We start from the raw sequence: 11,951 nt of genomic DNA, 5'->3' as shown, positions 1-11,951 counted from the left end.
TTAGATTTTCAATAATGAGTAATGACCATATGGTAATGTATGTATACTATTTTCTAAGACATATCTTTTATTGTCATAAGGAATTAGTGCTTTTTTGTTTACTTGAATTGTATAGATTTCATGTTTTTACTTCTAATTAAATTAATTTTTCTGTGTATGTATCCATCAGCACCACTTGATGATGGCGGAACGGTTATCCTCCAAAATATCGTGGAACTTCGATGATCGGATCTGGCTGGACACCCTAGAATCTAGGATACAGCACATTCGCCAGGAAAGTCTCAGATCACTTAGTTTTTCTGTATTGTTCCATATTGTTAAATAAACAATCTTTGTAATTTTCTAAACTTATTCTGTTTTTAGCAACACATTTCTTAACTCCTTTAGATTTTTTCTCTGTTTTGTCACCAACTTTATAAGCATAAACCACAAAATTCTTCTATTATTTTTCCATTACATTCATCTTTCACTTTTGCATCAATTTTCTTGTTTACTTGTTGAATACCATAAATATTATGTGTTGGATAATCACTTGTATCAAAGTTATTAATCATCGATTTCATATCTTCATAGAAAACTACATTTTTAATATTGCAAATATAACTATCTGTATCTTGATAATATAATTCAATATATTCTCCATAATTAGGTTTCATAACTCTATAGTGAAAATCATATATTAATTCTTTAAATATATCAAGTATGCTCATTCCAAATTAAATAGGTTTATTAAATGTAATTTTAGTTTTATTCATATGGATTGCAGCAAATTTTCGAGAAATATAGTTCTGTCTCTTATATTCTCCATTGTTTTACCAAATACAAAAATATTCATTAATTTATAGAAATCTTTTTCAGAATCTTTTATAGCTTTAGTTCTTTACTGTGTGTTTAGATCTAAATACTTCTTTAACCAAACATATTGTTTAAATTTTAAAACTTTATGTATTTTTGAGAGTATCGTTCCTAGAGATAGATATTGTTTAAGATTTCTATAATGTACTACATAATTTCACTTTTAATATAAAGTAGTTATTAATTTACTTTTGTAGCTAAAACAAGTTTTGAATTAGGAACTAATGGTAAATCTTTATGTAAATAATCCAATTCTTTTGGTTATTCCAAATCTACTTCAAATATATAACCATTTTTACAATTATTTGTAATTTCATTTATTTTTGTATAATTAAAATTATTTGGTGCATCCCATTGAAATCCACCATATAGTAAATATTGGTTCATAGCATAACCATATAAATTATTTGCATCTAAATATGTTATATAATTTGATACTCCTTTATTATTAAAATCTGTATTGGGTAAAAATAGCCTTGGTTGCAAATTTAGTTGTTAAAATCTTCTAAATATTTATTATTTGCTTTTACATATATTTTACAACATTGTAAAATTTCTCCTCTTATTCCATTTCAACCATTAAAAGCGTATCATAATCATACAATACTTCAAGTTTTTGTTCAGTAATTCTTAACATTGCATCCCAAGATAAACCTGGAGCTGTATAATACCAAGAATGATCTAGATTATGTGTTTGTATACATATTTTTCTAAAATTTTCAGCAACATCACATAAGAATTGTACATCAGTTTTAATATAGAAATCATGACATTCACCAAGATTTTTAATATTAAATTCTTCTCAAAGTAATTTTGCATGTTGATAATCTTCATCACTTATGTCACAATCATTCAATTTATTGTAAAACTTTGCTGTTGTTGGTAATTGTGTTTCTTCAAATTTCTTACAAGAATACATGTAATCATATGGCTAAACACTTTTTCTAATTACTAGATCAAATAATTCTGTCTTCAAAAACTTCTTAATATTATTTAATTGATTTACTTCAAATTTGATGAAAGTTTCTCAAGTGACAAAGCCATAAATCTAAATGTATCCATAAATCTCATTTTACATTTTTTTGTAAATTTACTGAAACTAACGAATTTGTTTTCATTTTTTGGTATTAGTTCTATTTCTTTATTATCTTAACCAAGTTCTTTTACAAAAAGATGAGAAGCGTAACGAGATAAATTATGTAAATAGATAGGTAAAAAATCAGGCTGTTGTAGTTTTAAGTTATAATGGAGCAATATAATTTCCAGTTAGATGATCATGATGACAAAGGTTTTTATTACTTTTTGTATAATGATATTTACATAGTGTACAAACTTTAGATTTATTACATATTCTGTATTCTTCAGGTGTAAGTGGTCTCGATTCCTCCATTTCAGAATAAATTGTTCCAATTTCTTGCTTCATGCATTCTATAAATTTTTTATAGCAATTAGCTCCTATATAGAAAACAGTATCATTGTAATGTGCATTCACGTGTTTGATGTAGTAGGAAAATCCACTTGGATCATTTTTTTGATATTTCGTTGTAAATGGTATTTCTGGATTTGGTTCAAAATTGTCCATATTTAAAAGTAATCTTTCAAAATCAACATAAATAACAAATGGAACTTTTTGTGTATATTGTTAATTTGTAAAATATACAGATGTTCCTTCACTTGGAATTTCAACTTTTAATGGTTTTTTAGTTAAACAGTTTGTTGTACGATTATCTAATTTTTTTTGCTATTGAAATGTGGTAACATCAATCACAAGTAAATTTTAGTTCAGTATGTTTGGTTATTTGACTTGATACAAGTCTAGATAAATTTTTTTTAATAACAATAGTGTCAATTATTATCTTTCTTGAAATAAAGTAGATTTACATGTTCTTCCTTTTTAGATTTTATAATTTTTTACGGATAGTTGTTGTTTGTGTTCTATATAAACTTTGAATAGCATCAATGGCATCTTGAGATAATTCTGAATGTGAACCATTAAGTATTGATGCATCTGAATGTTCTAAACCTAATGCATGACCAATTTCATGCACTAAAACGTGAAATAGATTTATTTGATATTTTGGTGTATTTTTACCAATTTCCAAGTACCAGTTTTCATCTTTATCCATGTGTATTTCTAATGGAACATTTGGAAAATAAGCATGACCTAACATATTTCCTTTTCCATCTAACTCCTTTGGACAACATTGACCACTAAATTCATTTAAATGTATTCACCTTTCACCAGCAATTAAAATATCTAGATCACTGATGTTATGAATAAACTGAATACCACTATATTTCTGCCATAAACTAAAAGCTGCATCTGTTAATTCCAATACTCTTTTATTTGCTCCTTGATAATACCATGTTATATTGTTTTCATTCCATTCATACATACTGCTTCTATAACTATCTAATGAATCTATTATAGCACATCTAGGTTTGTTCATAAAACGTAAAGTTTCTTCACTTAATTCACTAGTAACCTGAACATTGGGTGTTAGTTGAAATAACATTAATGATTCTCTCAATAATTCATCAGTAACTGGGGTTATTTCAGTTTTTCATGAAATATCTATGTAACAAAATCAATTAAATATTTAGTTACCCTGTTCTTTTGCAGTTCTAAGCCTGGTGCAGCTACTACTATTTTCACAAACAGTAATAATAGGCGTATCTCCAATTAAATTGTATTAAAATAATAGAAATCTATAAAGTTAATTTTATTATTATCATAAAGAAATAAAAACTACAAATTTCAGCTACTGTTTATTTTTGCAAAACAAATAAAACTTTTTTCTCTTAAATGGAGCCAATTGTAGATCTCATCAACAACAAGCTTACTTACAACCATAAGCAAGTTTTAATAATTATTGATGAAGAAAATAATCCATGGTTTAAATAAAAAAATGTTGATGACATTTTAGAATACAAAAACAAAAATGACGCAAAAATTGAACATGGTAATTGAAAAGATAAAGCAAATTTTACTAATTTTTTTGGGGTCGAGTTTTGTTAGCCTTCATCAATAATTGATAAACAAACTATTTTCATCAGTGCATCTAGATTATATTCTTCAATTTTAAAATCAAGAAAAGAAGAAGCTAAACAATTTAAAAGGTTTGTTACTAATGATGTTCTTCCATTAATTAGAAAACATGGAGAATATAAAATTAAACTTTTTAAAAGAGATCAAATAAAACACAAAGACTATTGTATAAATTCACTACAAGAATTGAATAAATTAAACACAGAAGTAATTCGATTAATATATGATAGAATTAAAATGAAAGGTGATCATACACAAAATTTGAGAGAAACAGTTAATGCTGCTTCAAGAATAACAGGTAAAAGAAATGAAGAAATAATTAGTTTATTACTACATATAGTTCCAAAAACAATTAATGAAAAATTTAGACCAACATTCATTCTTTTAAAATTATTTGATGATGAAGGTGAATATGACTATTATGTCATTAGGACACAATTAAAAATGTATAGAAACAACTATATAAAAAGGAAGATAGACTTCCAAATTGTGAAGAAATTTTAAGATCGAATAATAATCCTAATTCAATAAATCGGTATCAAAGAATGAAAGAAAATTTGAGTATTGTCTGTCATATGAACAATTTCAATATTAAGATTCACTATACACAAGGACAATTGATTAATAACATTAAAATGCTTCATCAGACTGAACTAATATAAAATCAGATTGTCTTTATTTAAGCAACTATTTTGTGAAAAATCAAAACCTAACCATTTAACATAAACATTACCCTCTATCTTCCTTAAAACTTTTTCAAATTAGTATACATCTGGATATCTCGTTCTTTTGTAGTTCTTGTTCATAAAAATTTCCTTTTACATCTTTCGAGGTATATGTAATTGGATTAGAATGAGTAACAACTTCAATTTCAAATATTTCTTTTGACCAATTGGCTGTATATCCATTTTCAAAAAGACCCTGAAGTTTACTAGTTCTCACTTATCACCTTTTTTTAAATTTAGCTTTTTAATTATATAAAATGTATTCTAAAGGTAATTCACCAAACATAATTCATTCAGCCTTCACAGTCTTACCATATTCATTTAGAGATATAAGTATTTTGTCTTTCTTTTTCATTTCAAGTGATGTATTATTGAACTGTGTTGGATATAGAATTTGCAGTTCATCAACGTTGTTTCTTTTTTTATCTATTTCAAAATCAGTATATGACAGACCACGGTTTATACTGGCTCCAAATAAAATATTTCTCTTGATTTTTATATCATACTCAAATGTGTGCTTGAATATTTCTGTACCAGTATTAAAGTCAAATTTCACTCTATGTTTGTCATACATTCTTTTCCAGGGATCACTTAGTTGACTTAGATATGGCATTAAATCTGTCTTTAAAAATAATCTTCAAAAGCTTTTTCTACTTCCTTTTTTGTAAAGAAATAATTTATAGTGTTGTGATTATCTTGATGAATCTGGTTAATTTTTTCATTAAACTGTGTATTGGTGACATAGTTATTCAATGGTGTTAGAATGCCTGTGTATTTAGGTTTTGTAAGATATTCCTTTTCTAAATATTAATTGGTAAGACCATCGTTTGCTTCAATTGGATCATTTACATTAGCAAGTCTTCTACTTTTAAAACCAATATAACCTTTAGTTACTTATAAAATAGCATTAAATTCTTTTTGAAATTGTTTAATTTCATTAGTTATTTTTGGTTTTATTGATGATTGAAGTTGTTTAACAAATTTTCAATTTTTTCTAAATTGAATATAGTTGTATTAAGTACTTGTTCACTTTGTTTAGTTAGCTGTATCTTATTTCCAAAAATGTCCACTTATTAAATGTAAAATATCATTAAAATTATAATTCTGACATAACAATTTTAAAACAAATAGACACAAATGACCACATATTGCTTCATCATAATTTTGTATTCTTTCGGTATTGTAGTATAGCTCATTCTTTCCTAAATATTTAACTAATTCCTTTGGTATATTACCACCAAATGAATCAAAAACAATTTTTTTATAGTAACAAATCCAATGAGTACCAGGATTATCAGATGTAGCTAAATTTACTCAACCACATTCAATTTTTAAATTTAATTGTTTAGTTAGTTTTTCTATATCAAAATTACTTAATGCAGTAGGATATTTGTGTATTACTTTTTGAAATTTTTTTGTTTTCTTTATTCCATTTCAAACTTTTTTCCATTTCTAGGTTATGGCTTTCTTGTTCTTCTAATTCTTTATCATTTATCTTTTTGTTTAATACAGCATTTGCGATTGCTGCAGATCAAAAAAAAAAAAAGATTCAAATGGCTCTGAGCACTATGGGACTCAACTGCTAAGGTCATTAGTCCCCTAGAACTTAGAACCAGTTAAACCTAACCAACCTAAGGACATCACAAACATCCATGCCCGAGGCAGGATTCGAACCTGCGACCGTAGCGGTCTTGCGGTTCCAGCCTGCAGCGCCTTTAACCGCACGGCCACTTCGGCCGGCGCTGCAGATCCTCCAACTAATTAACCAATTTTTATTGACTATCGTAATGCAGCTAATAATAGTGGTAAAAATCCACCTTCATGTTGTGTTAGTCCTTTGCCATCTTTCTTTTTTGTTAAATATTCAATTATTTTTTTACATCAGGAATAGCTAATGTAACAAAGATATTTCCACCAACTTTCTTTTCTTTGTTTCTCTTTTGAACAGCTGTAAAAAATGGTCCGATTTCTTTTAATTGTTCATTATTCAACTTCAGTTTAATTGATTTTCTTTAGTTTTGCGACTAGGTAGCAAAGTATAATCAATAGTAAAATTGTTCATTTATATAGATAAAAAATTTTAATAAAGATTAATATTTTTTAGTACCAGTGTAATGGAGCTACCAAATTTTTTCAATCCCCTACCATTTTCATCAACATCACTATTAATTCCAGTACTTAATTTTCGTTTTCCATACATTATTCCTCTAACAGCTATTGCTCCAACTTTTTCTCCAAATGAAGCATCAGTTGGTTAAATTCTTTGTTTTGCAGCTGACTGAAGTTCTTTAACAGCTATATGTCTTTTTTCTAAATCTTTATTATCTCCATAAGCAAATCATGTTTTTTACAAGCTTAATCGAATGGATTTATACCTTTATCACTTTTAGCTAATCTTCCTTCTAATTTTTTACCTGGACCACAATAATTATAACCTGGAAGATGCATTTCAGATCGTAATTTGTTAATTAAAGTATTTACTAATGGTTTTCCATATTTATCACTTTTCCAAAACATATGTGGAGGATTATTTAAAAATCTAATTAAATATTTAATTCCTTTTGGATTATCAACTATAAAATCACTAAACTTATTTGTGAAGATTTGTGCAATACTAAGTTTTTCATTATGATAATTTTTATATCCAGCTAGTTCTTCACCACGAATAACTGCTAATGTATCACTTAATTGTGCAACATCATTAAACCAAATATATTCAACTGATTTATTTGCATATTATTTTTATCTAAACCTTCATCTATATTTGTTTTTCAGGAGAACTAATATCTGATGAATCAACTTTATTTTGTCTTCGTAACTTTGGAAAATAATCATCAACAACTGGGTTTATTAAATATAAATATTTATTACTTTTACTTGATCTTATTTTATTTGGATTATTATCAGAATATAATGCTCCTGTGTTTAATAATTTATCTGCATTATTTGATAAAACTTCACTCTAAACATTTCATTTAAATCATCTATAGTAATTTGCTTTTCATTTAAAAGTCTAGTTAATACATCTGTACCTTCATATGATTTTTCACCAATTTTTCATTAATCACCATTAAATTCTACAAGTAAATTAGCAACATATTTCAACATACCAACTGGTTTTAAATCAAGTACTTTATCTTCACTCGAATTAGTTTACTTTAAAATTTAACTTTTTAGTTTCATTTATCTGTTTAGTTTCATTTTTACAAATACTTTATTGTTTTTGCTTTACATATTTATTGAATATATCTTTAATTTCTGATTCAGTTTATGTATAGTAATATTTTCAGAAATACCCTCAGACCAATCTGTTAATATTTTAATTGGTGATAAATCTTCAAAATCTTCTATATTATGATGATATGGAATCATTTGTTTTTCAACTTCTCTATTTTGTTCAATTGCTTTTAAGAAATTATCACCTAAACATTCAATACCTTGTTTTACTTGTTCAATGGCATCAATAACATATTGCTCTTCCTTTTTATATCTCTCATAATCTGTTCTTGGTTGCTTTTTCCGAAGTTTAAATTTTTCTTTTAGTTCTTCAGCTTTTTTATATTTTGTTGAGCTTCTTTAACAACTTCTTCATCATACCTCACAAAGATTTTTTAATGAAGAAAAAACAAATATGTTTATGTTTTATGTTCATATTTATGTTATTGTTTATGTTTATGTATATCTTTAATATTTAAGTAATGTTAATGTTAATACTTAATGTTAATTTTTTCAATGTTTATATTGTTAAGAAAAGTTGTATTTTATTTCTAAACTTACCTTCTTTTGGTTTTCTATACATATTTATTGTTAAAAAACGAAATTCTTCATTCCAACATTTACTACATATTTGTTTAAAATTACTAATCTTTAAATCTCCACCAACAAATTCATGATAAATACGATTGAAATTATTATCATCTTGTATAAAAATGTTTTAAAAATTTAAATTTTCTCTAACTAAGTGATCTGGTATTTTTGAATAAGGTTGAGCTAAATAAAAGCAATCTATGTCTTTGTGTCTACCTCTAGTAAAATTTTTTCTTACAATATCTTGATTTTCCAATATAAATTCGTCAAATACACCAACTGAATTATCGTCTCATTCATCTAATGGGATAATTTCTTCATTATTTTCAATAAAACTAATGACGTTTTCATTAATTTTATCTACAATTTTTTACGTTATTTTATAAATTCTTGATTCTTTGGTTGTTCTAAACTTTTTGAACAAACATACAAATGTTTAATTTTGTTCCAATTTATCCATCCTGGAGCTAAAATATAACTATTAATCATTAAAGTTGTTTTTCGACTGCCTCTTGGTCCAATTATTGGCATCTCTCAGAATTTGGTAAAAGTTTACCATGTTTGATATTTAAATCCAGTATGTTTTGTTCATTTATTAATATTTTTTTCATTTATTTATATTTTTCATTTACTAGTGATTTTTCATGTATTAATAATTTTTTCAGTAGTAAATGAAAGATTATTTCAACTTACTAACAAATGTTCTATGCGTAGAAAAATATTAACTGTTCAAATTCGTGCCAGCCACGGTGGCCTAGCGGTTCTAGGGGCTCAGTCCAGAACTGCGTGACTGCTATGGTCGCAGGTTCGAATCCTGCCTCGGGCATGGATTTGCGTGACGTCCTTAGGTTAGTTAGGTTTAACTAGTTCTAAATTCTAGGGGACTAATGACCTCAGAAGTTGAGTCTCATAGTGCTCAGAGCCATTTGAACCATTTGTTCCAATTCATGATAATTATGTTTCATTAGTTGGTTTTTATTCAACGTTTTTAACACCATATATTACAACAAAGATTAATAAATTTCATTGTGAGGGAGAAACAATAGAAATTCCTTTAGGTCCATATAGATTAAAACATTAAAAAGATTTATACATTTAAAGAAACCCAATATACACATTAAAGCAGATGTAATTTTAGACTGAATTGTTATTGAAAGTTATGTAAAATTGTATATGGATATAGTAGATAGTATTGGTAGTTTACTTGGTTTTAATTATCAAATTGTTCAAGCTAATGAAAAAAATGTAGCTAAAGATGTTCCTAAAATAATTTCTCTTGAATTAATAAATTTAAATTTTTATCTTGCTGATGGAATGTATGTAAAACATAATGATCATTTTAATAAAGAAACTAATATTATTGCTTCATTTAATCATAATGGAGAATTTGGTGGACCAATAATTTATGAACCAAATTATACTGTATGTGTTCTTATTTTTAACACAATTCAAGATGTAGAACTGATGAAAATGATAATTTAATTGACTTCAATGTAACTGTAACAGTTGCTTTAAAAGTATCTTAATAAACTTTGTCCTTAATAAATCATCTATAAAATTGAAAGTTATCAGCTTTGTTCATTTCCTGTTAATAAAAATACTAAAAATTATTATGTTTTCCTAACAAAGATACAAAAATTGAAATAAATATTGATGATGCACAATTATTCATGAATGTTAGTATTATTAGATGTGATGGTACAGATTATTATGATGGAAAATAAAATAAAAAATTAATTGATAATTAGTAACTAAATTGTTTGACATTATAATGGTAAAAAAAGGAAATAATATATTATCTAGAATTGAACATCCTTTTATTTCATCAACGGTTTTACTACATTTATCTTCATCTGTTACTGACAAAATAAGTTTAGAAGGACATATCCTTAATACTGTTAAAATAAATGGTAAAAAATGAAGTACTTTATTCTTTGTCAATGCTTTGTGAATTTTTTTAAAGATTATAAAGAAATTATATTTGAAGGAAACTTAACTGTAGTTTTTACATGTAGTTCATCATCTGGAGATGCAATCGTCTTTTGGTCAGATTATAATGATACTATTGTTGAAATAAAAGATAATCTTCCAAAAGAACATGAAACTATTAAGGAATCTATGGAAATTCGTGTACCTGTTGTTAAATATGAACCAAATTATGTACCTGTACAATGTGAAAAAATCTTTAAAATTCTAAAAATTCCTGTTTGTTTTTATCAACAGACGAAATTGCTGGTTTATCTAGTAAAAATAGTTTTGAACTAGAATAACAAATTTCTATCTCTACAGAATGTGGTATGACATATTTTATTTTTGTTGTATTTCTGACAAATCGAAAAAATAATCAATTAGTTGAGTCATCATTATTTGATCACGTTTAACTACAGAATATAAACTTAAAAAACAGTAAAAATGAGGTTTTTTCTCAAGAAATGTGCAACATTAATCCATCAAATAATTTTCTAAAAGCATATGATGCATTTCTAGAAATTAGAAGAATTACTTTACTAAAATCAGATATTGATATTAATCCATTTAGTTTTGTAACTAATTATCCAATTTATATAATCAATTTGACACATAGAAAAAATGTTATAACTATCCAAAAAGAAATATAAAACTTTGAGCAACTTTTAATGATTAAATTCCAAATGATACACTTGTTTATATAATTATGTATGGTAAAAAGGATCTTACATATTATGCACAATGTAGATTACTTACTGAAAATTTTTAATTATTAATATTTGCTTCTATATAAATCAATGAAAAACTTAAAAAATTATAAAAGTGTTAACTTCATGCTTATATATATTTCTGAAACATTCTAAGAATGACAGAAAAAACTGTAAATTTTAAAATAATTTACCTTTGTCAACTAATTTATTTTATTTACTTAAATTTACAATGTGATTTAAAAAAAATAACTTACTTTTATTAACTAATACATGTTATTATCCTACAATCATGTAGTAAATTAAATAATGAATTTAGAAATCAGTTGTTTATTGTATTTAGTTATGTTATTGTAAAAAATAGGTGTTTAGTTAATGTTAGTAAATTCGGTTGATTTATTTAAATATGCTGAATTTTTAATTTAATTTTTAAAAATTGATTCTCTTGTATTTAAAATACAGAATTTATTTTAACATTGAGTTAGTGTGCCAAAACATACAAAATTATTCTACTAAAGTCCTCCATGGATCTCTCAATCAAAAAAAGAATCATGTTGACATTGGTCAATAATTCGATGTTGCACTTCATTTACTTGGGTATTGCATCCCAAGACAACCCAGGTGCTGTGTAATAAGAGACGGGATTCAGAGAACATGTGGTCATGCATACACTCTGGAATTTCTTGAAAATGTCTGCAAGCAAGCACATGTTTCCACATGACATTCACAGCATGCTTTTACTCTGCACCCGTTACGGCATCGATTGTGAGGTTGCTGGAGAATGCAGTTATGTTGGGTAGCCTGGTTTCGGTTAGTCTTGCCATACTACCCATCTACTTG

The sequence above is a fragment of the Schistocerca americana genome, chromosome X (genome assembly GCF_021461395.2).
Source record: "Schistocerca americana isolate TAMUIC-IGC-003095 chromosome X, iqSchAmer2.1, whole genome shotgun sequence".
Taxonomy (NCBI): Eukaryota; Metazoa; Arthropoda; class Insecta; order Orthoptera; family Acrididae; genus Schistocerca; species Schistocerca americana.
The sequence above is the reverse complement of the archived record's forward strand: the minus strand, read 5'-3'. Positions refer to the sequence as shown.